We start from the raw sequence: 22,034 nt of genomic DNA, 5'->3' as shown, positions 1-22,034 counted from the left end.
GAGGGCCACTCCCAGAATTAAGTTGCATATACCATTAATCAAATTAATTAAAAAGGACCAAGTGTGTTATAGCGCGGCACCTAGCACAACTAACCAAAAATGCAACCCAAAGGATATATATATAAAGGATATAAAGTGGCTAGGAAAGTCCTTATAGGCATACAGTATTAAAATGCAGTATGAAATTGTATTTAAAAGTGATAGGTTGTTCATGTTACACTTGCCTTCCTCGTACTACTCCTGCTGCTGCTCAAACTGGTCAGAAGACGGCTGCTCCGGGTACTGGTACTGGGGCTCCTCCGGTAGCTCAACGTCTACTCACGAACACATGGCCAAAAACAAGGCAACAACAATAAGCATACAAGCAAACAATAGCAAAAGCTAAGAAACAGTACATCAATATATAAAAACAGCACACTAAACTAGTATAAAACTATTCTACGCATTATAACGGTCGCGTGGACATAAAGAACGCTTAAAACGGAGTTAAAACGCATAATCTAGGCTAAAAACAAGTTCTAGGGGCTTATTTGTAAGAAAACTGGAGTTCCAGGGGGTTTCTGGGCAAAAACCAAGGACTAAAATGTAATTAATAGTTAAATCTAAGGGCTAGCGCATAAAAACTCAAGGGCTGGACTGCGGGCGCTAATTCCAGAAAGCTCGGGGGTTAAAACGTTAAAAATAGGACCTAAGTGGAATTATTTTTGACTAACTCTGGACCGCGGGTTGATACTCAATAACCCGAGGGGCTCTTCTGCAAAAGTCTATGCGCTGACCGGTAACCAACCTGTTTGACTCCGGGTCGATCTAATCTGGGCCGTAGATCTGCGATCGGACGGCCTTGGGCGAAGGGGCACGCGGGCGGCGGCGGAACTCGCCGGCGACACAAACTCCGCGGCGGCGCGCAGGGGAACCCGTCGGAGTTCACCAATCTTGGTGCTCCGGGGCTGGGTTTGGCCTGGGATTTGGTCCAGGGGCTTGCACATGGCACGGGTGATCTACGGGGGCGCTTAGAGAGGCAGTGCGGGGATGGGAGAGGACTTCTCGACGGCAAGGACGGCTCGGCGACAAAGAAGCTCGCCGGAGCGCGGTGTACCAGCATCTAAAGGGCTCTATGACCTATGATATCTTGCGCAACAAGGACTAGAAGGCTGAGGACATGCTCACCAGGCTCGGAAAGGAAGGGAGGACCGGTGCAGCAGGGTTGGCGGCGAGCTCCGGCGGCGAGGAGGTGCGGTGCTCGCGGACTGGTCGCTGGGGTGGTCCTCCGGGTCTCTGGATCCGAGGGTTCGACTCGTGAAGCTCCAGCGGGGATTCTAGAGGGGTCAGGGGGCTTCGAAGTCGCCGGCGGCGAGGAAATCGCGGAGGCAGGTCGACTTACCCGCGGCGGCGCTCCGGGGAAATCCCGGCCGTTGCAGGTGATGGGGTCGTGCGGGGAGGCCTCGGGGTCGTTCCTGGGCCCAAGGCGGAGCCGGTGCATTGTTTGGCCGGGGCTCCGGTGCTGCGGGGAGGTGAGGTCACGGCGGCGCAAGTGCTCTGCGCTGCGGAGCGAGGGGAGGCGGCGGCTAGGGTTGCGGGGTGGCGGCGCTAGCGGGATGAGATGGGTTCCTGGGGGGGTCTCGTGGTGATTTAAAGGAGGGCGCCGGATATCTCGGCGAACGTGCCCGGGAAGGAAAGCCCGCCGGGAATCTCAGCGTGCCGGACGCGGCCGTTGCGCGAGGAAGGGGACGAGCCTAACTGCTGGGCCCAGGCTGTCAGCGGCTGGGCGAGCGCGTGCGGTGCAGTTGGCAGGTGGGTCCAGGGGCGCGGCCGAGTGCCTTGTTCGCGGGCTGAGCGGGGCGAGCTGCAGCGCGTGGTGTTGGGCCAGGTTGGGAGCGGGGCGCGCTGGGACTCGTGGGGAATTTGGGCCGCGCAAGGGAGGGAGAGGGAGCCTGGGCCGTGCGGGGGAAAGGAAAAGAGGAGGGATGGGCCGGAGAGAAAGGGAAGAGTGGGCTGAGGGGAGAGGGGCTTGGGCTGGTTTGGGTCCGGGTGGGTTTTATCTTTTCCAACTCTTTTCTATTTCTAAACAATTCAAATCTATTTGAATTCAAATGAAATTTGAATTCAAACTCCTATGCAAACCAACAAATAAAACCATGCACCAGCTTGAATGCAACAACAAATTTTGCCCTAAAATAAATTTTAATTACTTGAGGAACAAAAATTAGATTAAATGCAAGACTAACACAATAATCCTTAGAAAAAATAAATAAAGCCAATTAAATTTATTATTAACTACTGAAATTTAAACTAGGGTGTTACAGACCCTACCCCCTTAAAGAAATCTCGTCCCCGAGATTTAGCTAGGCTGGCTAGCAAAGAGATCTGGATATGTCTTCTTTAGCTCATCTTCTCGCTCCCATGTAGCCTCAGCTTCACTGTGGTGACTCCACTGAACTCTACACATCTTTATGCGCTTGTTCCGAGTAACCCTTTCTGATGTCTCCAGAATCTTCACCAGATGCTCAGTATAAGTCAGATCTTCCTGCACATCTACTCCATCCAGTGGTGCCTGCTCCTCGGGTACTCGCAGACACCTTTTCAGCTGAGATATATGGAAGACATCGTGAACTCCTGAGAGGCTGGTGGGCAACTCCAGGCGATAAGCAACTTCGCCTTTCCTCTCTAGCACCTTGAATGGACCTACATACCGAGGTGCTAACTTCCCCTTGACATTGAATCTGCGGATTCCTCTCATCGGAGACACCTTCAGGTACACATAATCACCGACACTGAAGGTAAGATCTCTCCTTTTGCCATCAGCATAGCTCTTCTGTCTGCTCTGTGCAATCCTCAGATTTTCTCGCACAGCCTGAACCATCTGCTTTGCATCATCTATGATCTCAAGGCCAAAGAGCTGCTTCTCACCAATCTGATCCCAATAGAGAGGAGTCCTGCACTTTCTGCCATACAATGCCTCGAAGGGGGACTTCTTCAGACTGGCCTGATAGCTGTTGTTATATGAGAACTCAGCATATGACAGGCACTTATCCCAACTAGTACCGTACTGAATGGCACAGGCCCTCAGCATATCCTCCAACACTTGGTTGGTTCTCTCTGTCTGCCCATCTGTCTGAAGGTGATAAGCCGTACTAAAACGCAGCTTCGTATCCAATGAATCATGAAGCTGCTCCCAGAATCGAGAAGTGAACTGAGACCCTCTGTCAGATATGATCTTCTTGGGCACACCATGCAAGCAGACAATCCGAGAGATGTACAACTCTGCAAGTCTAGCACCGGAGTAAGTAGTGTTCACTGGAATGAAGTGAGCAACCTTCGTCAATCGATCCACTACTACCCATATAGAGTTGTACCCTTTCTGAGTACGAGGCAATCCAACAATGAAGTCCATAGTAATTTCCTCCCATTTCCACTCTGGAATCTTCAAAGGCTGTAACAGACCTGCTGGCCTCTGATGCTCAGCCTTGACATGCTGACAGGTGTCACAAATAGCCACGTACTCTGCCACTGAACGCTTCATACCATACCACCAGAAACGTTCCTTCAGATCATAGTACATCTTCGTGCTGCCCAGATGAATAGAGTAAGCTGTATCATGGGCCTCACTCAGAATCAACTTCCGGAGATCCTTCACATCTGGCACACAGATCCGGTTCTTGTACCACAAGGTACCCTGATCATCTTCTCTGAAATGAGGAGCCTTGCCCTTCTTGAGCAACTCACGGATCTCCTGCAACTTCTCATCTTCTTTCTGATGCTACCTGATCTCTGACTCTAGAGTCGGTACTGCCTCAAACGCTGCACTGGAGGTATGATGCAAGAAGCCCAGACTCAACTGCTCGAACTCCTCGCATAACTCTAGAGGCATCTGGAAAGCCACGGCCATGTTGACATAGCTTCTCCTGCTCAAAGCATCTGCTACAACATTGGCCTTACCCGGATGATAGTGAATCTCCAGGTCATAATCCTTGACCAACTCTAACCATCTCCTCTGCCGCATGTTCAGCTCATTCTGCGTGAAAATGTACTTGAGGCTCTTGTGATCAGTGTAGATATCACACTGCTGCCCATACAAGTAGTGCCTCCAAATCTTCAGAGCATGCACAACTGCGGCTAACTCAAGATCATGAGTGGGATAGTTCAGCTCATGCCGGCGTAGCTGCCGTGAAGCATAAGCAATCACTCTGCCCTCCTGCATCAGAACACAACCAAGACCATCCTTCGAAGCATCACAATACACCGTGAACCTCTTGCTCTGGTCTGGCAGAGTAAGGACTGGCGCCGTAGTAAGGCTCTTCTTCAGCTCATCGAAGGCCATCTGACGCTCATCTGTCCATATGAATGCCGCATTCTTCTCTAGCAAAGAAGTCAAAGGCTTCGCGATCTTGGAGAAATTCTCAATGAACCTTCGATAATATCCAGCTAAGCCCAAGAAAGACCTGACTTCCTTTACTGTCTGCGGTGTCTCCCACTCTAGCACATCATTCACCTTGCTCGGATCAACAGCAATGCCTCCCTGAGAGATAACATGACCGAGGAATGGAACCTCGTCAATCCAGAACTCGCACTTGCTGAACTTGGCATACAACTGATGCTCCCTCAGTCTCTGCAACACGAGCCTCAGATGCTCTTCATGCTCTTCCTCTATCTTGGAGAAGATCAGAATATCATCAATGAAGATCACCACGAAGACATCCAGATAATCCATGAAACCATGTTCATCAAGTGCATGAAGAAAGCCGAGGCATTAGTCAAGCCGAAGGACATGACCGTGTACTCATATAGTCCGTACTTGCAGGTGAATGCCGTCTTCGGAATATCCCCAGGACGGATCCTCAGCTGAAAATAACCCGAGCGAAGATCAATCTTCGAGAATATACGAGCACCTCGAAGCAGATCGAAGAGATCCTCAATACGGGGCAGTGGATGCTTGTTCTTGATAGTGACTGCATTCAGCTCCCGATAATCCACACACATCCTCTTCGAGCCATCCTTCTTATCTACCAGCAATAATGGAAAAGCCCAAGGAGAGAAGCTGTGACGGATATAGCCCTTGGCTAGCAACTCATCAATAGTCTTCTTAACTTCTTCATGCTCTATAGGTGCCATGCGGTAGGGCCGCTTTGCAATAGGAGCTGTGCCAGGCAAGAGATCAATACAAAACTCAATGTCGCGTTCAGGCGGCATACCTGGCAAATCATCCGGAAAGACATCCGGGAATTCAGACACCACGTGAATACCGTCCGTGGGTCTAGCCTCCATCTGATGAAGAAATCCAAAAGGCTCTGAAGCACTGACTGTCACCTATTGGCCATCAGATGCTGACAAGTGAACTGTCTGCTGAGCACAATCAATACGGACTCCCCATCTGGTAAGGGTCTCCATGCCCAAAATCACATCTATCCCCGAGGAATCAATGACGATCAAACCAGTGCGGAATTCTACCCCCTTTATGACCACACTAACTCTGGAGCATATAGAACATGTATGTATCTGGCCCCCAGGTGAGGTAACTACCATAGCTGTCCTCATACAAGAAACTGGTATACCATGCTTCTCGGCAAATGACTTGAAAATGAAAGAATGAGTAGCACCGGTATCGAAAAGTACTGTAGTGGGGTGAGAGTTGACCATGAACGTACCAATAACCACATTAGGAGCCTCGGCCGCTGACTCGGCCGTCACGTGGTTCACTCTGCCCTGTGCTGGTGCCCTGGGCTGAGCTGGGCGCTCCTGCTGTCCCGCCCGCGCCTTCCGAGGGCAAGCATTGGCGTAGTGCCCCGGCTGGCCGCAATGATAGCAGGTGCGAGGGGGTCCCTGAGCCTGCTGTCCGGCAGGAGGAGCTGCCTGCCGTGGAGCCTGAGGTGCTGGCCGAGCTGGTGGAGCAGCACGAGCTGGAGGTGCCGGTAACCTCGGGCCCTGACCTGTCTACTGCTGCTGTCGAGGCAGGTACTGCTGGGGAGGCCGGTACTGCTGCTGCAGGTACTGCTGGGGAGGCCGGTACTGCTGCTGCAGGTACTGCTGAGGCGGCTGGAGGCGAGGACGAGTGTTGCTGCCGGAAGCAACGGGGACAATCTTCCTCTTCTTGTCCTCCATCTCCAAGTGCTTGCGCTCAGTGTTGAGCGCGCTGTCAACCAGATGGTTGAAGTCGTCGAAGTGGAGGTTGAGCAGCGCGTAGTGGAGGTAGTCCTCAAGGCCCTCCATGAAGTGCTCCAGCTTCTTGCGGTCATCCGCAACATCAGCAGGGGCGTAGCGAGCAAGCTGCAGAAAGTGATAACGATACTCCGTGACCGACATAGTCCCCTGAAGTGACAAAGACAGATAGATATCAAAAGATTAACTCAAGATTCATAAGGATAGAACAAGGGGCATTAGCTCAAAAGAAACCGCTGAATGATTATATCTAAGATTACCTGCTTCAGTGCAAGGAACTCCTTCTGCTTCATCTTCATAATGCCCGCGGGGACGTTGTGGCTGCGGAACCGCTCCCGGAACAGGAGCCAAGTGAGAGCCTCACGGTCCTGGACTGGGTGGGACTCCCACCAGTCCAAAGCTGCACCTCGCAGCTGTCCTGCTGCGTACAAGACTCGCTCTCGATCATCGCACTGGGCGATGTCCAGCTGGCGCTCCACTGCACGGATCCAGTCGTCAGCCTGAAGAGGGTCGGACGTGTGAGAAAACGTCGGTGGGTGACCCCTCAGGAACTCAGCACACCTGTCGCGAGGCTGCGGCGGTGGAGGAGGCGGAGGCTGAGTGTGAGCCTGCTGAAGAGCTCAGGGTGGCCATCATCTGCTTTTGGAGCTAGAAGTACTGCTCCGGAGTCAAAGGCGGAGGCATCGGGATCCCGGGCCCCTGGTTGTTCTGCCCCTGCTGGTCAGAACCACGCCTGGTGTTCACCATCTAATTTTGGACAAAAGATTTCACGAGTAAGGATATTGCAGGAATAAATTCAGATGGATATGATAACTCTTTGCGGAAAAAGACTCAGCCTGATAAAGTAGACAGGATAGAGTGGACTGTTTTACCCCCAACGATCTAATCCATTTTATTAATTAGTTAACATAACATAAGAGTGATTTTCTTTAAACAAATTTAAACTACTAAGTTATGCAATCATTCAAAAATCCAAATCCAACATATAGCATAATAACAAGCAGACAATTTTCACAACTTAGCCGAGTTTAACATACGACTCGACTAACACAACGCGTCGCAGAACGTGCTATCGTATTATTATAAAAGGGTCACCTAGCTTATACTCATAGGGGTTAGATGACTGATTCGGGCCAAAATCTACGAAGACTATTCTTCAGAGAGAGAAATCAAGGCAAGACGGGTAAAAGTCATAGAATTCAAGGGGTATAATAGTAAAATAGTTTCAGCGGGCAAGGATTGGAGAGAAGAAGAATTAAAACTCGACCAGTTCTTTCTAGGCTCCGTCCTACAGTCGATACGGCTCTGATACCACTCTGTAACACCCGGTTTATAAAAGGACATAAACCGAGCAATCATATACGTGACAGGATTAAGTCACACGTATAAACAACAGAATGAACAGTATATCACAGCACATATCAAGTAAAAAGATATAATAAAGCGAATACTAATGTTATTTATTACATTAAATGTCTGATACAGCGGAAGCGAAGTACAAAATACGATAAACTCTCCGAAGCTGAGCAGGGCGCCACAGGGACGTCGACTGGGAGACGAACGCCTAGAAGTCCTCGTAGTCCTGGTAGCACTGAGGGAACTCCCTCGTGTCGGCAGGAACAGACCAGCAGTAGCGTATCCAAGAGGAAAAAGTAGAGAAGAGGCAAGAGTGAGTACACAACTTGTACTCAACAAGTATAACACGAACTTTGAGGCTCTAAGGTTGGCTGACTCAACTGCATTAGCTTTTAAGTCTTGGCGAAATTTTATTAAAGCTATTTACTACAAGTTGATGAATTACCATAAACCCAGTTACATAATAATTAATCAAGATTAAACATGTTACTACTGAGAACCAAACCGAAACCAAGCCACCCGGGGAAACCTGCCTCGCCAAAGGAAGATAACCCCACTAATCAAAAGGAGGATCTGGGCCGCTCATGACCGTGAGCACGGCTAGTATACCAGTTTTACACTCTGCAGAGGTTGCACATCTTTACTCACAAGTCGTGAGCTACGCCAGTTGTTCATCACACTTCCTTAGGTGAGATGACTAGCAAACTCACTACGAGGCCTTTACAAAGAATCTTGTTGGTAGGGAGTAACCGCGAGGGTGGATCGGCGACTATGGAGCAGGTCTCGTGGGCGTCAAGACACGAAGCACAGACAAGGCCACTCAGCACGAGGGCCACAGAAGCTTACCGCCCCTGCCCCGCAGGTAAGTTACTCCAAACCAAAAAGACCTAATTATTACGCCAAGACCGTCCCATTCCAGTCTTGTGGTAGCGCTGTTGTCCCAGGTTGTCACTCTATGAACCGGTCCTTAGGGAGAGTGGCCAACCAAGCACTAAGCACCGTGCTGGCCCCCTAAACCAAGTTTCTAACAAAACATATTTTAACGAGACGTGAGCCACCCAAGCACGAAGCACAGAGGGCCACTCCCAGAATTAAGTTGCATATACCATTAATCAAATTAATTAAAAAGGACCAAGTGTGTTATAGCGCGGCACCTAGCACAACTAACCAAAAATGCAACCCAAAGGATATATATAAAGGATATAAAGTGGCTAGGAAAGTCCTTATAGGCATACAATATTAAAATGCAGTATGAAATTGTATTTAAAAGTGATAGGTTGTTCATGTTACACTTGCCTTCCTCGTACTACTCCTGCTGCTGCTCAAACTGGTCAGAAGACGGCTGCTCCGGGTACTGGTACTGGGGCTCCTCCGGTAGCTCAACGTCTACTCACGAACACATGGCCAAAAACAAGGCAACAACAATAATCATACAAGCAAACAATAGCAAAAGCTAAGAAACAGTACATCAATATATAAAAACAGCACACTAAACTAGTCTAAAACTATTCTATGCGTTACAACGATCGCGTGGACATAAAGAACGCTTAAAACGGAGTTAAAACGCATAATCTAGGCTAAAAACAAGTTCTAGGGGCTTATTTGTAAGAAAACTGGAGTTCCAGGGGGTTTCTGGGCAAAAACCAAGGACTAAAATGTAATTAATAGTTAAATCTAAGGGCTAGCGCATAAAAACTCAAGGGCTGGACTGCGGGCGCTAATTCCAGAAAGCTCGGGGGTTAAAACGTTAAAAACAGGACCTAAGTGGAATTATTTTTGACTAACTCTGGACCGTGGGTTGATACTCAATAACCCGAGGGGCTCTTCTGCAAAAGTCAGTGCGCTGACCGGTAACCAACCTGTTTGACTCCGGGTCGATCTAATCTGGGCGGTAGATCTGCGATCGGACGGCCTCGGGCGAAGGGGCACGCGGGCGGCGGCGGAACTCGCCGGCGACACAAACTCCGCGGCGGCGCGCAGGGGAACCCGCCGGAGTTCACCAATCTTGGTGCTCCGGGGCTGGGTTTGGCCTGGGATTTGGCCCAGGGGCTTGCGCATGGCACGGGTGATCTACGGGGGCGCTCAGAGAGGCGGTGCGGGGATTGGAGAGGACTTCTCGACGGCAAGGGCGGCTCGGCGGCAAAGAAGCTCGCCGGAGCGCGGTGTACCAGCATCTAAAGGGCTCTACGACCTACGATATCTTGTGCACAAGGACTAGAAGGCTGAGGAGGTGCTCACCGGGCTCGGAAAGGAAGGGAGGACCGGTGCAGCAGGGTTGGCGGCGAGCTCCGGCGGCGAGGAGGTGCGGTGCTCGCGGACTGGTCGCTGGGGTGGTCCTCCGGGTCTCTGGATCCGAGGGTTCGACTCGTGAAGCTCCTGCGGGGATTCTAGAGGGGTCAGTGGGCTTCAAAGTCGCCGGCGGCGAGGAAATCGCGGAGGCAGGTCGACTTACCCGCGGCGGCGCTCCGGGGAAATCCCGGCCGTTGCAGGTGATGGGATCGTGCGGGGAGGCCTCGGGGTCGTTCCTGGGCCCGAGGCGGAGCCGGTGCGTTGTTTGGCCGGGGCTCCGGTGCTGCGGGGAGGCGAGGTCACGACGGCGCAAGTGCTCTGCGCTGCGGAGCGAGGGGAGGCGGCAGCTAGGGTTGCGGGGTGGCGGCGCTAGCGGGATGAGATGGGTTCCTGGGGGGGGTCTCGTGGTGATTTAAAGGAGGGCGCCGGATATCTCGGCGTCCGTGCCCAGGAAGGAAAGCCCGCCGGGAATCTCGGCGTGCCGGGCGCGGCTGTTGCGCGAGGAAGGGGACGAGCCTGACTGCTGGGCCCGGGCTGTCAGCGGCTGGGCGAGCGCGTGCGGTGCGGCTGGCAGGTGGGTCCAGGGGCGCGGCCGAGTGCCTTGTTCGCGGGCTGAGCGGGGCGAGCTGCAGCGCGTGGTGCTGGGCCAGGTTGGGAGCGGAGCGCGCTGGGACTCGTGGGGAATTTGGGCCGCGCAAGGGAGGAAGAGGGAGCCTGGGCCGTGCGGGGGAAAGGAAAAGAGGAGGGATGGGCCGGAGAGAAAGGGAAGAGTGGGCTGAGGGGAGAGCGGCTTGGGCTGGTTTGGGTCCGGGTGGGTTTTATCTTTTCCAACTCTTTTCTATTTCTAAACAATTCAAATCTATTTGAATTCAAATGAAATTTGAATTCAAATGAAATTTGAATTCAAACTCCTATGCAAACCAACAAATAAAACCATGCACCAGCATGAATGCAACAACAAATTTTGCCCTAAAATAAATTTTAATTACTTGAGGAACAAAAATTAGATTAAATGCAAGACTAACACAATAATCCTTAGAAAAAATAAATAAAGCAAATTAAATTTATTATTAACTACTGAAATTTAAACTAGGGTGTTACAGACCCTACCCCCTTAAAGAAATCTCGTCCCCGAGATTTAGCTGGGCTGGCTAGCAAAGAGATCTGGATATGTCTTCTTTAGCTCATCTTCTCGCTCCCATGTAGCCTCAGCTTCACTGTGGTGACTCCACTGAACTTTGCACATCTTGATGCGCTTGTTCCGAGTAACCCTTTCTGATGTCTCCAGAATCTTCACCAGATGCTCAGTATAAGTCAGATCTTCCTGCACATCTACTCCATCCAGTGGTGCCTGCTCCTCGGGTACTCGCAGACACCTTTTTCAGCTGAGATATATGGAAGACATCGTGAACTCCTGAGAGGCTGGTGGGCAACTCCAGGCGATAAGCAACTTCGCCTTTCCTCTCTAGCACCTTGAATGGACCTACATACCAAGGTGCTAACTTCCCCTTGACATTGAATCTGCGGATTCCTCTCATCGGAGACACCTTCAGGTACACATAATCACCGACACTGAAGGTCAGATCTCTATTTGAATTCAAATAAAATTTGAATTCAAACTCCTATGCAAACCAACAAATAAAACCATGCACCTGCATGAATGCAACAACAAATTTTGCCCTAAAATAAATTTTAATTACTTGAGGAACAAAAATTAGATTAAATGCAAGACTAACACAATAATCCTTAGAAAAAAATAAATAAAGCCAATTAAATTTATTATTAACTACTGAAATTTAAACTAGGGTGTTACATTCCGCCTCCGCGGTTGACAAGGCCACGGAATTTTGTTTCTTTGACGACCAAGAGACTAAGGAACACCCAAACAAGTGGCACCCACCCGATGTACTCTTGCGATCCACACGACATGCGGCAAAGTCCGAATCCGAGTATCCCAAGAGTGTAAAACTAGCGCCTTTGGGGTACCACAAGCCTATGCTAGGAGTATACTTGAGATATCTAAGGATCCTCTTAACGGCACTAATGTGTGATTCCTTAGGATTAGATTGAAAGCGGGCACACATGCATACGCTAAACATGATATCAGGCCTAGATGCAGTTAGGTAAAGAAGCGACCCAATCATGGAACGATAGAGAGTTTGGTCAACCGATTTACCTCCCTCATCCAAGTCAAGATGTCCATTAGTTGGCATTGGAGTCTTGATCTGCTTGCAATCATCCATCTTGAATTTCTTGAGAATATCCTTTGTATACTTTTCTTGATGGATGAAAGTCACTTCCTTCAATTGCTTGATTTGAAACCCAAGGAAGAAATTGAGCTCACCGATCATGGACATCTCGAATTCCCTAGCCATCATTTCTCCAAATTCTTTGCAAAGAGTGGGGATAGTTGAACCAAAAATGATATCATCAACATAAATTTGACATACGAATAACTCTTCATTGATGATTCTTGTGAAAAGAGTTGTATCCACCCTCCCGATCTTGAAGCCCTTGTTGAGAAGGAAGTCACGAAGGCGTTCATACCAAGCCCTTGGCGCTTGCTTGAGCCCGTAGAGCGCCTTGTGCAACCTATAAATATGATTAGGATATCTAGGGTCCTCAAACCTGGGAGGTTGTTCAACAAACACCAACTCATTAATAAATCCATTTAAGAACACACTCTTCACATCCATTTGAAAGAGTTTCATGTTATGATGTGAAGCGTACGCTAAAAGGATACGGATGGCTTCAAGTCTTGCAACGGGGGCAAATGTTTCACCAAAATCCAACCCTTCAACTTGTGCAATGCCCTTTGCCACAAGTCTTGCCTTGTTGCGAATCACTACACCATGCTCATCTTGTTTGTTGCGGAAGACCCACTTAGTACCAATGATATTCTTGTCTTGAGGACGTTCTTCAAGAACCCAAACTTCATTGCAGGTGAAGTTGTTGAGCTATTCTTGCATGGCCATCACCCAATCCGGGTCCTCAAGAGCTTCATCTATATTTGTGGGTTCCAAGCAAGAAACAAACGAGTAATGTTCACAAAAAGAGGCATATTGACGTCTACGAGTTCTTACTCCACCGGAGGGGTTACCAATGACCAAGTCAATGGGATGATTTCTTGAAGTTCTTGTAAGCCTCTCTTGTGCTTGAGATGTTGATTCTTCTAGTGGTTCGCCATCTTGATCTTGACCTTGGGCTTGTTCACTTGTGATGTGCGTGTCATCAAATGGAAGTTGTTCTTCAACCACTTGTTCATCTTGGGCATCATGGAAAAGAGGTGAGGCATCATCTTCTTCATCGAATGACTCATCATAGTGATGTGATGACGCAAATTGCTTCCCGACTTGGCAAGCACTACACAATTTGTTTTTGTCAAAAGTAACATCTTTGACACTAACCACCATACCTCGTTTGAAGGCCTTCTTGAGTTGGCTCATGCCAATATGAGCAATGCGGCGATGCCAAAGCCAACCCATGGAGTTCTTGGAGAAGAGACATGTCGCCAAGCTTGCATCATTAGATGAGAAATCAACAAGGTAAATGTTACCATGTCGAAATCCTTTGAATATTAAGCTCTTGTCCTCCTTGCTTGTCACTACAATCTCACTATCACTAAAGGTGCATATTAGTCCTAAATCACAAAGTTGAGCAATAGATAACAAATTGAAACTAACCGACTCAACAAGCTACACGTTAGAGATAGAAAGATCCTTGGTAATGGCTACCTTACCCGAACCTACCACTTTTTCTTTTGAGTTATCACCAAAGGTGACATGTTCATAATCGCCCACATCTTCATCTAGTAAGGTGAACATCTTTACATAGCCGGTCATATGTTGTGTACATCCGCTATCAAGCACCAAATGCTTGCCACCGGCTTTGTAGTTCACCTTGGAGTTACCTCTTGCCATGAAGCACATGGGTGGTGGAGGTAGAGGTGCCTCATCACCATCATCTTCATCATTATGCATGGCAATCCCCACAATCTTTTTCTTAGATTCTTCATCACTTGAGTCATCATTTGAGGATTCACCATCCGTGATCCATTCTCCAAAGAAAGCCTTGACCTTATCTTTTCTTGTAAAAGGCCCTTTCTTCTTGTGGTCCTTCTTCTCATGACTTTTCTTTGATGTCTTGTATTGATTGTCATCATCTTCTTGTTTCTTGTTGAGCTTTGAAGGCTCCGGACAACCATATGAGAGGTGGCCATATTTGCCGCAATTGTAACACATTTTCTTGACATTTTCCTTGCTTTTCCGGGTACGAAACTTGTTTTTCTTGGGGTCATAGTTGTACCCTCTCTTGTTCAACCTTGACATCATCTTGGAGGTCTTCCTCATGAGAAGTGCTAGCTCAACATCACCATCTTCATCACTTGAATCTTCGTTAGCTTCATTTTCGCTTGAGCTTGGTGATGGAACTTTGTACTTGTTCTTTTTCTTGGACTTATGATCACTCTTAGCTTTGAGTGCAAGATCTCTTTTGTCTTGCGGTGGATCAACTTCTCCCAAGAGGAACATCTCATGAGACCGAATCTTCCCAACAACATCACTCACTTCAAGTGTTTCAAGATCCTTCTCATAGAGTAATGAGGTGACGATGTTGTACTTGGGCTTGTGTAGACAATGAAGGATCTTCCGGATGATATCACTAGTAGACAAAGGAGAAATTTCAAGAGCGTTAATGTCCTCAATAAGCACATTCAATTGAGCATACATTTGTTCAACCAATTCATTTGGAAGCATTTTGAATTCATTAAGTTTTTCCTTAAGCACTTGATATTTTACTTCACGAAACTTTTTAAAACCAACATAAATAGCTTCAAGTGCTTCCCAAATTTCATGAGAGGTCTTTTTGATGTGAACACGAGCAAAGATCTCCTCACTAAGAGCATCAAACAAAGCATTCTTCGCTCTAGCACCATATTTGACTTGATCTTCATTCCAAAGACCAACAATAGGTTTTTTCGTGACCGCCCAAGCGATGGGATTAATAGCCTCAAGGTAACCCGCCATGCGAGCTTTCCAATAAGCATAGTTTCTCCCATCGAGCTTGGGTGGACCACCACTTCCCCCGGCCATTCTCTAGGATTTTAATTCTAAAAAGAGAGCCCTGGCTCTAATACCAATTGAAAGGATCGTGGCCCAAGAAGGGGGGGTTGAATTGGGACTTTTTCAAATTTCTACCTAGTCCTTAACCTAAACTAGTATTGCCCAATCTACAAATTTGAAACCTAGTCACTAGAGCACGCTAGCAAAAGGTCCTTAGGTAGGTAAACACACTATTATGATCATTTTGTCTAGAAGTTTGCACACTAGCAAGATCAAAACCTAAGCAAGAGTTCACACTACCATGCAAATTGTCCTAGTCAATCTACAAGCAATCAAAAGCAAGAATAACAACAAATGGATTTAATTGCTTGAAATAAAAGTAAGGGACATGAGACAACCGGATTTTTTCCCGTGGTATCGAGGAGTTAACGCTCCCCCCTAATCCACGTTGGAACACCCACACAAGGGTATAGCTCCCTTGCTTCACCAAGGAGCAAGTGATCACTAAGAATGCTCATTCTCCATCTCCGGAACGACGAGCTTCACACCGTGTACAATCTTCTTGTCTTGGGGCTCCCACAAACTCCAAGAGCTCACCAAGAACCTCCCGATCACCAAGACCGGCTAGGTGCCGTCAAACACCAAGAGTAACAAGCTCCTAAGCCTTCACTTGACCTACACTCAGTTGGCCCTAGCTCAAGCACTCTTGCTACACTTGCAAAGGATGAATTCTTCAAGGTTGAAGCACAAACAATGTACTAGATCTTCTCTCTTTTGCTCAAAGCACTTGCTCTTCTTCTCAAGGGTGGCCTCAGGTATTCAGGGTGTCAAAGGCACTTCAAATGAGCCAGGGGTGCCCTTATATAGAGTGGAAAGAGTTACATAGCCGTTGGAAGTCCACTGCAGAAAAATCGAGACCCCCGGAAGAACCGACGGGTTAGAAAGTGAAAGCATCGGTTCAACCGGTCTCTCTGTGTCCAATTAGTAACCGTTGGGGTTCTGGCACAGTATCCAGGCTTGCGTCATTGCACCGGTGCGTGCTCCGTAGGGGCATCGGTTCAACCAGTGCTGAAGAGGTTCACTGATCAACTCAAACAAGCTCTCTGGAACATAGTATATCCAATGCACCGGTGCTTGATTCTGAAGTGTCGGTTCAACCAGTGCTGAAGGCGAGTTGAGATCCACCAAAACATGCTCTCTGGAACATAGTACATCTAATGCACCGGTGCTTTGCTTGGGACCATCGGTTCAACCGGTGCTATAGAGATTGTTGATTTGATTTCTGCTTGCATCCAGAGAGATAGACCGACAGGGGCGTCGGAACTTCCGCCAAGCGTCGGATGCACCGATGCTAAGGCATCGGTTAAACCGGTGCTGTTGTTTTTCTTTGTTTTCAACTTAATTGACTTGGATTTGAATGTAACTTCGATTGTTTCTTCTTCCAAGCGTTGTGTTAACTTCTATTGACCATCTTGGGCTGTTTTTTGAGCGAGTGTGAAGATTTCTAAGGCCAACTCAATTTCGGTCAAGCTACTAACTCATGAACCCCTCTTAATAGTACGGTCAAGAACTAAAAACTATAAACCCTAACTAAATCGAGTGTCCTTCATCTCCTTGTGACACTTGAGACTAGAAAGGTCCTTAATCTTTAAAATTGAGTCCTTGGCAAGCATGGTTGTTCTGAATTGAGGGGTCTCCTTTCACATTTCATATGAGACTAGACTAATCATTATTTTATCCTTCAAAACACACGTTAGTCGCATACGGTTGTCATTAATCACCGAAACTTACTATTAACATATATCGGTCTAGATGCACTTCAGTCTATGAAAAATGCTAAACTCGAGATCAGCATGCTATTGTTTTCATGAGCTTTTTGTTTATTTATTTTATTCTAATGTGGTCTAGCATAAAGTCAAGTGGTGTTCGTTGAGACGTTGATTGTCCTGATAAGTTGTAGCTATCCTGTGCATTTTATTCTTTGTGACCTACAAGCTGATAAGAGCATTTAAGCCTGTCATCCATCAAGATAAGTTTCTGATCCCTTATAATAACAGTCATAACATGCTCGTAATAAGAAATCATTAATTGTAGCAATCTGTCCTTAAACATTGCTGATGCCTAGTAGTTTAAAAGCTAATGTTAGCTGTTCATGCTGTCTTGTTTTCAACATACAAGTGAACTTGTGAGGCTAGCCCTGCTGCTCCCGTATCCATCTGCCTTTATGCAACAATCAAGTAAAATCACGATCTGCTTGTTTTAGCTCTATGTTTTACTAGCACTAGTAAAATCACTATATGTGCCTTGGTACAATTTGTTGCTCTGTGCAGTCACTTGGTACTGAATTTCTAACTTCTAAGTAACAGAGCTATATTTATTCAGAGGCTAAAATTGTTCATTTTCCTAAGTTAAAAAAGAAGTATTATGCTTTACGAGGTGGTCATTTCTAACTTATATGCGCAACTGATTGTTGGCGGTCGTTTTCAGTGATTTCTACCGCCAACATTCCTTCGGATTTTAGGCTCTCAGGACTATAATGCATCGAATTTTACTAACATTAACGAGTTCCATGAGTTTTGGTGCACTTCTGATTTCAGGAACATAATATACGAATTTGAGCCGAAATGGGAGGAATCCCAGGCCGGCCTACCCCTGCACCATTCTCGCAGTGTGACTCCTCGGAGATGGCCCTGAGCAAGATATCAAGCCAAGATCAAGTGTTTGACACGATTGCAATTAAACAAGATCGAAAGGCACAAACCAAATATATTTGGGTCCACAACTCAGTGACAAACTACTTGACCAAGACCCAACTGACTTGAGGAACATCACAAGACCCTGAACCAACGTGACACGATAACGGAGGGCCGAGATGTGCTAGAGCCAGGCCGACCGGCCTAGGTGAGGCCGGCCGGCCTAAGAAGCACGTGGAAAATGCCGCGGCAATTGACCACCGACCCCAGGAAACAATCCAAGCCACCCAGAGAAGGTCGGCGCCAGATGGCGCAATCCCTAGGCCGACCGGCCTAGGGGAGGCCGACCGGCCCTACCTGGTAGCATCTGGAGTCCCCCCATGGCGTGGAAGCTAAGCATAACCGCCTTACCGGCTTACAACCGACGCCACCTGCTGAACCGACCTCAGAGCACTATAAATTGAGCTCACTCTCCCACTTGTAACACACACCTTCATTTGAGAGAAGAGTTCACTCTTGAAGTTCTCTTTGTGTTAAAATAGGGAGAGAGTGAGGTGAGAAGCTTTGGCGCAAACCAGGCTTAAAGGAGTGGGCTCGAGTTTTCTTGGGTCTTACTCTATATTTTGTATCCACCTCAGAGGAATATATCTTTGAGTAAGTTCCTCGTCTCAACTTCAGTCTCTCGCTAGCTTTACTTTCAGCATTAGTTACTTGTTTAATTAATTTTTTTGATCTGCGGGATCCTGAGTCTGCGTAAGTAGCAAGTTCTACTTATCTGAGGTTGCTTTCTATCTAAGTACACGGTGGGAGCAAGTAGCTCGATAGTCCTGGGCGTGGTGCCCAGACTTGGCTAGCTATCTTAGGTTGTGTTCCACCCCATGGTACCATTGTGGTAGGCGGTAGGTGGTGACAGCCCTGTCCGTCCCTCGTAGTCCACCACGTTCGGGTGTTTTCATAGCAGTAATGCCAACTGCCGTTGGACTCCCTTCTCACCCAGTCTGAGTTCTTCCCTGAGGCCGCCGAAGTAGATCGAGTTAGTAGTTAGCTTGTCGCTAGGTAGAATAAGTAAGTTATCTGGATTTAGGCCCTTTACCCTCATACATTTTCTCTTTTGCTGTGTCCAGTTGAGTAGTTCTAGATTCGGTCGAAGTTTTACCGTTCCTTGGATTCGATATCCCAGGTATAGTCCCTGGTGAAGTCTACATCGGTCTCTGTACGCTTGCGGAGTAATTCGTTTAGGCTAAGTAGTGCCAACACTGATAAAGCTCCTGAAGAATCCCTCAAGAAGAACATTGAAGTGGACAGGCTGATTGATATGGTGAGCCAAACTAAGTTTTCTTCCTGTGTTGCTTGTTCAAAATGTGCAGAGCCAAACTAAGTTTGATTAATTAATTACTTGATGTGTAGAACAAGTTTACAAGTTACAACTAACTTGGACATTATCAGATTGCTTTTAGTCTGTTTGAACAATTAATTACTTGATGTGTAGAACAAGTTTACAAGTTACAACTAACTTGGACATTATCAGATTGCTTTTAGTCTTCTTACTATTTCATTCTACATGTTTGTACGGTGTTTTGGTAGAACAATAATCTGTAGAGCTTTAGTAGAACAATAGCCATTTTGGAAGAACAATAATCTGTATAGATTTGGTAGTACAGTAGCCATTTTTGCATGCATTATGTTTGAGTAAATGCCTCCAATGTTAAGATTTCACAACAGCTACTAGATTGGTTCTTATGCATATATTTTGGTTGTTACAGCTTATTGACGATAAGATTCATTGGATGCATGTGGACATGTCAAAAGGAGGACCATTGCATGTGTCAGGACAATGATATAATTTGTGTACTTGTTCGGATCATAAGATGAACTCATGTATTGATACAGTAGGCTTGAGTATTGGATGATTGGTAATGTATATTCTTTAAAAATAAGCTTTGTATATTGTTTTGGGTTGCAATGGTAATTTTGGAAATGGTCTGAAATAGTCTAATTTTGGTTGAATTCGGTGGGCTGGAAAATGTTTGTGCTAAATTAGTAGCCTGCTTTTGATACCGGCCCATTAATAAAATGGGCTGTAATGGTGAGTTGGTGACGTCATTGTCCATGTCAGCAAACAAAAAAGAAATTGTTATATTATTAGCTAAAAAAAGTGCCATGTCAGCAGCCAAAAAAAGCCACCTCGGGCGCTATGTCAGTTGCCATGTCAGCATTTACATTGGCCGCTATGTCGGATGCCATGTGGCATTATCTGTGACAACATCTGTGACATTTATTTTTGTCATAGATATTGGGGTTGGGTTGGGTTAAGTGGGCTTCGGGTTGTTTTGTGACGGTTTAGAAACGTCGTAGATCGTGCCAATCTATGATGATTATAGAAAAAAACATCACTCGATTTAATCTGTGACGCTCAATACATGACATTATCTGAAATCGTCATAGATGTTGTTTTATGATGTTTTTCAGCAATCTGTGACGAATTTGTTTCGTCATAGATTAAATGATTTCTTGTAGTGATAATTTCCCAACTATTTTCTATATTTTACTAACTATTTTCTATAATTTTCTACATTTATTTTAATTATCCACATAATTAAAAAAGCTGACATCAGCATGTAGTAGTGCTGACGTCGGCAAGGGCTTACGTCAGCCCTGCTTGCGTCGAGCGGCGGTCCGGGGGCGGCGGGGCATAGGCGGCCGGCGGCGGCGTGCACGCGGTGGTCCGAGGTCGGCGAGCCGGAGGGCGAAGCAGGCGGCGCGCCAGCGGTCGAGGTCGCGGCGGTGGTCGAGGGCGGGAGGCGCCGCGGGTCGACGGCGGTCGAGGTCGGGCCGGCGCCGCGCGGTGCGGGTCGGCGTCAAGGGGGCGGGTTGGCGTCGAGGGCGCAGCAGCGGTCAAGGCAGGCGCGGCAGCGGTCGAGGGCGGCGGAGCGGTGTCAAGGGGGTTGGCGCGCGCGGCAACGGCGGCGGTCGAGGGAGGCCAGGACGATGCCTGGCAGGTCGCGGCAGCAACGACGTCGGGCGGCGGCGTGGGAGACGTCGAGGACGGCGGCCGGCGACGAGGAAGAGGTACGATGGAGCGTGACAGTGCTCGATCTAAGTCCTTGAGCTTATATAGAGGAGGCAGTTTAGTACCGGGCAAAGCCACGATCCGGTACTAAATTGGCTCCTGGCACATTTAGTACCGGACAAAGCCATGGCCCGGTACTAAATTGCTCCCTTTAGTACCGGTCAAGGCCCTGGCCCGGTACTAAACTGCATTCACTGGCGGGAAAATTTTGTGGAGGTAGTTTAGTACTGGGCATGGCCAAGGACTGGTACTAAAGTGCAAAAAAAAATTACAGCATTTATTTTGTTTATGTATTTCTAATGTGTATCAAATTGACAAAGGCATTAAAAATAGAAGGATATAATATTTCAAACATGTAAAATATAGGTATACACGTAAACATTTGTTTTATTTTCTTTATTAAAAGTTTTTTGTGTCTAATAAATTAAAAAATTAATGAAAATGCTAATTATGTTATTTAGATCAAGAAAAATTCTTGTGGAGATAGAGGATATGGCACAACATGGTGATAGTGGAGTCGACAATGAAGGAGATCATGTTGAAGATGCAAACACAGAACAAGGAATTAATACATAGGTAAACAATACTAATTTATATTATTTATGACCACAAAAAATATATATTACATAAATCACTTGATCAAATGAACAATAAAGTAAAACATAATGGATACTATGACTCAAAATTATTTAATGGAACATTTACAATTTTTCTTTTGACAAACGTTCCTTGGTCATGATCATGGCGTAAATAAGGAGCGTCCTCTTTGGATAACAAGATGCTTGGGTCAACATCAACCAAGAATGGAGGACGGTCATCAAACTGATCAAATTCTTCTGACTTCTCCGAAATATCCTCAACTCCAATGATTTTTCGTTTTCCTGGAAGAACTATGTGGTGTTTTGGCTCGTCGTCGGACTTGGCTGTATTTATGTGGTGTTTTGGCTCGTCGTCGGACTTGGCTGTATTTTTTCTAGGCTTGCTTGACATGTCCTTCACGTAGAACACCTATGCAACATCCTTTGCTATGACGAATGGTTCGTCTTTATATCTAATATTTTTGAAGTCCACAATTGTCATTCCATACCGGTCTATCGTTACGCTGCCTCCAGCTCGGTTCACCCATTGGCACCGAAACAAAGGAATCAACAAAGGACCATATTCTAGTTCCCATATCTCCTCTATGACTCCAAAGTAGCTGTCCTTGTTTCCATCATTTCCTATTGCGTCCATTCGCACACCACTATTTTGGTTCATGCTCTTTTCGTCTTGAGCTCTTGTGTAAAATGTATATCCATTAATCTCGTACGCTTGGTACTGCATGATTCTCATTGCTGGGCCCCTTGCCCGCCATTGAAGTTGCTCTACAATCGTGCCATCACCCATCAATTTTGCTCTAAGCCAAACGGCAAA

At 47.0% G+C, this 22,034-nt stretch overlaps 1 long non-coding RNA gene across 1 annotated transcript; it reads left to right on the top strand.

The window, feature by feature from the left end:
* The first annotated feature begins 16,686 nt into the window (after window positions 1-16,686).
* On the top strand, window positions 16,687-19,547 carry LOC120671396. The gene is made up of 2 exons (XR_005673632.1): window positions 16,687-18,869; window positions 19,315-19,547. It is a non-coding gene; the product is annotated as an uncharacterized LOC120671396 (long non-coding RNA).
* Window positions 19,548-22,034: the final 2,487 nt, after the last annotated feature.

This window comes from Panicum virgatum, chromosome 4N (assembly GCF_016808335.1).
Source record: "Panicum virgatum strain AP13 chromosome 4N, P.virgatum_v5, whole genome shotgun sequence".
In the NCBI taxonomy this organism is placed as follows: Eukaryota; Viridiplantae; Streptophyta; class Magnoliopsida; order Poales; family Poaceae; genus Panicum; species Panicum virgatum.
The sequence above is the reverse complement of the archived record's forward strand: the minus strand, read 5'-3'. Positions and strand labels throughout refer to the sequence as shown.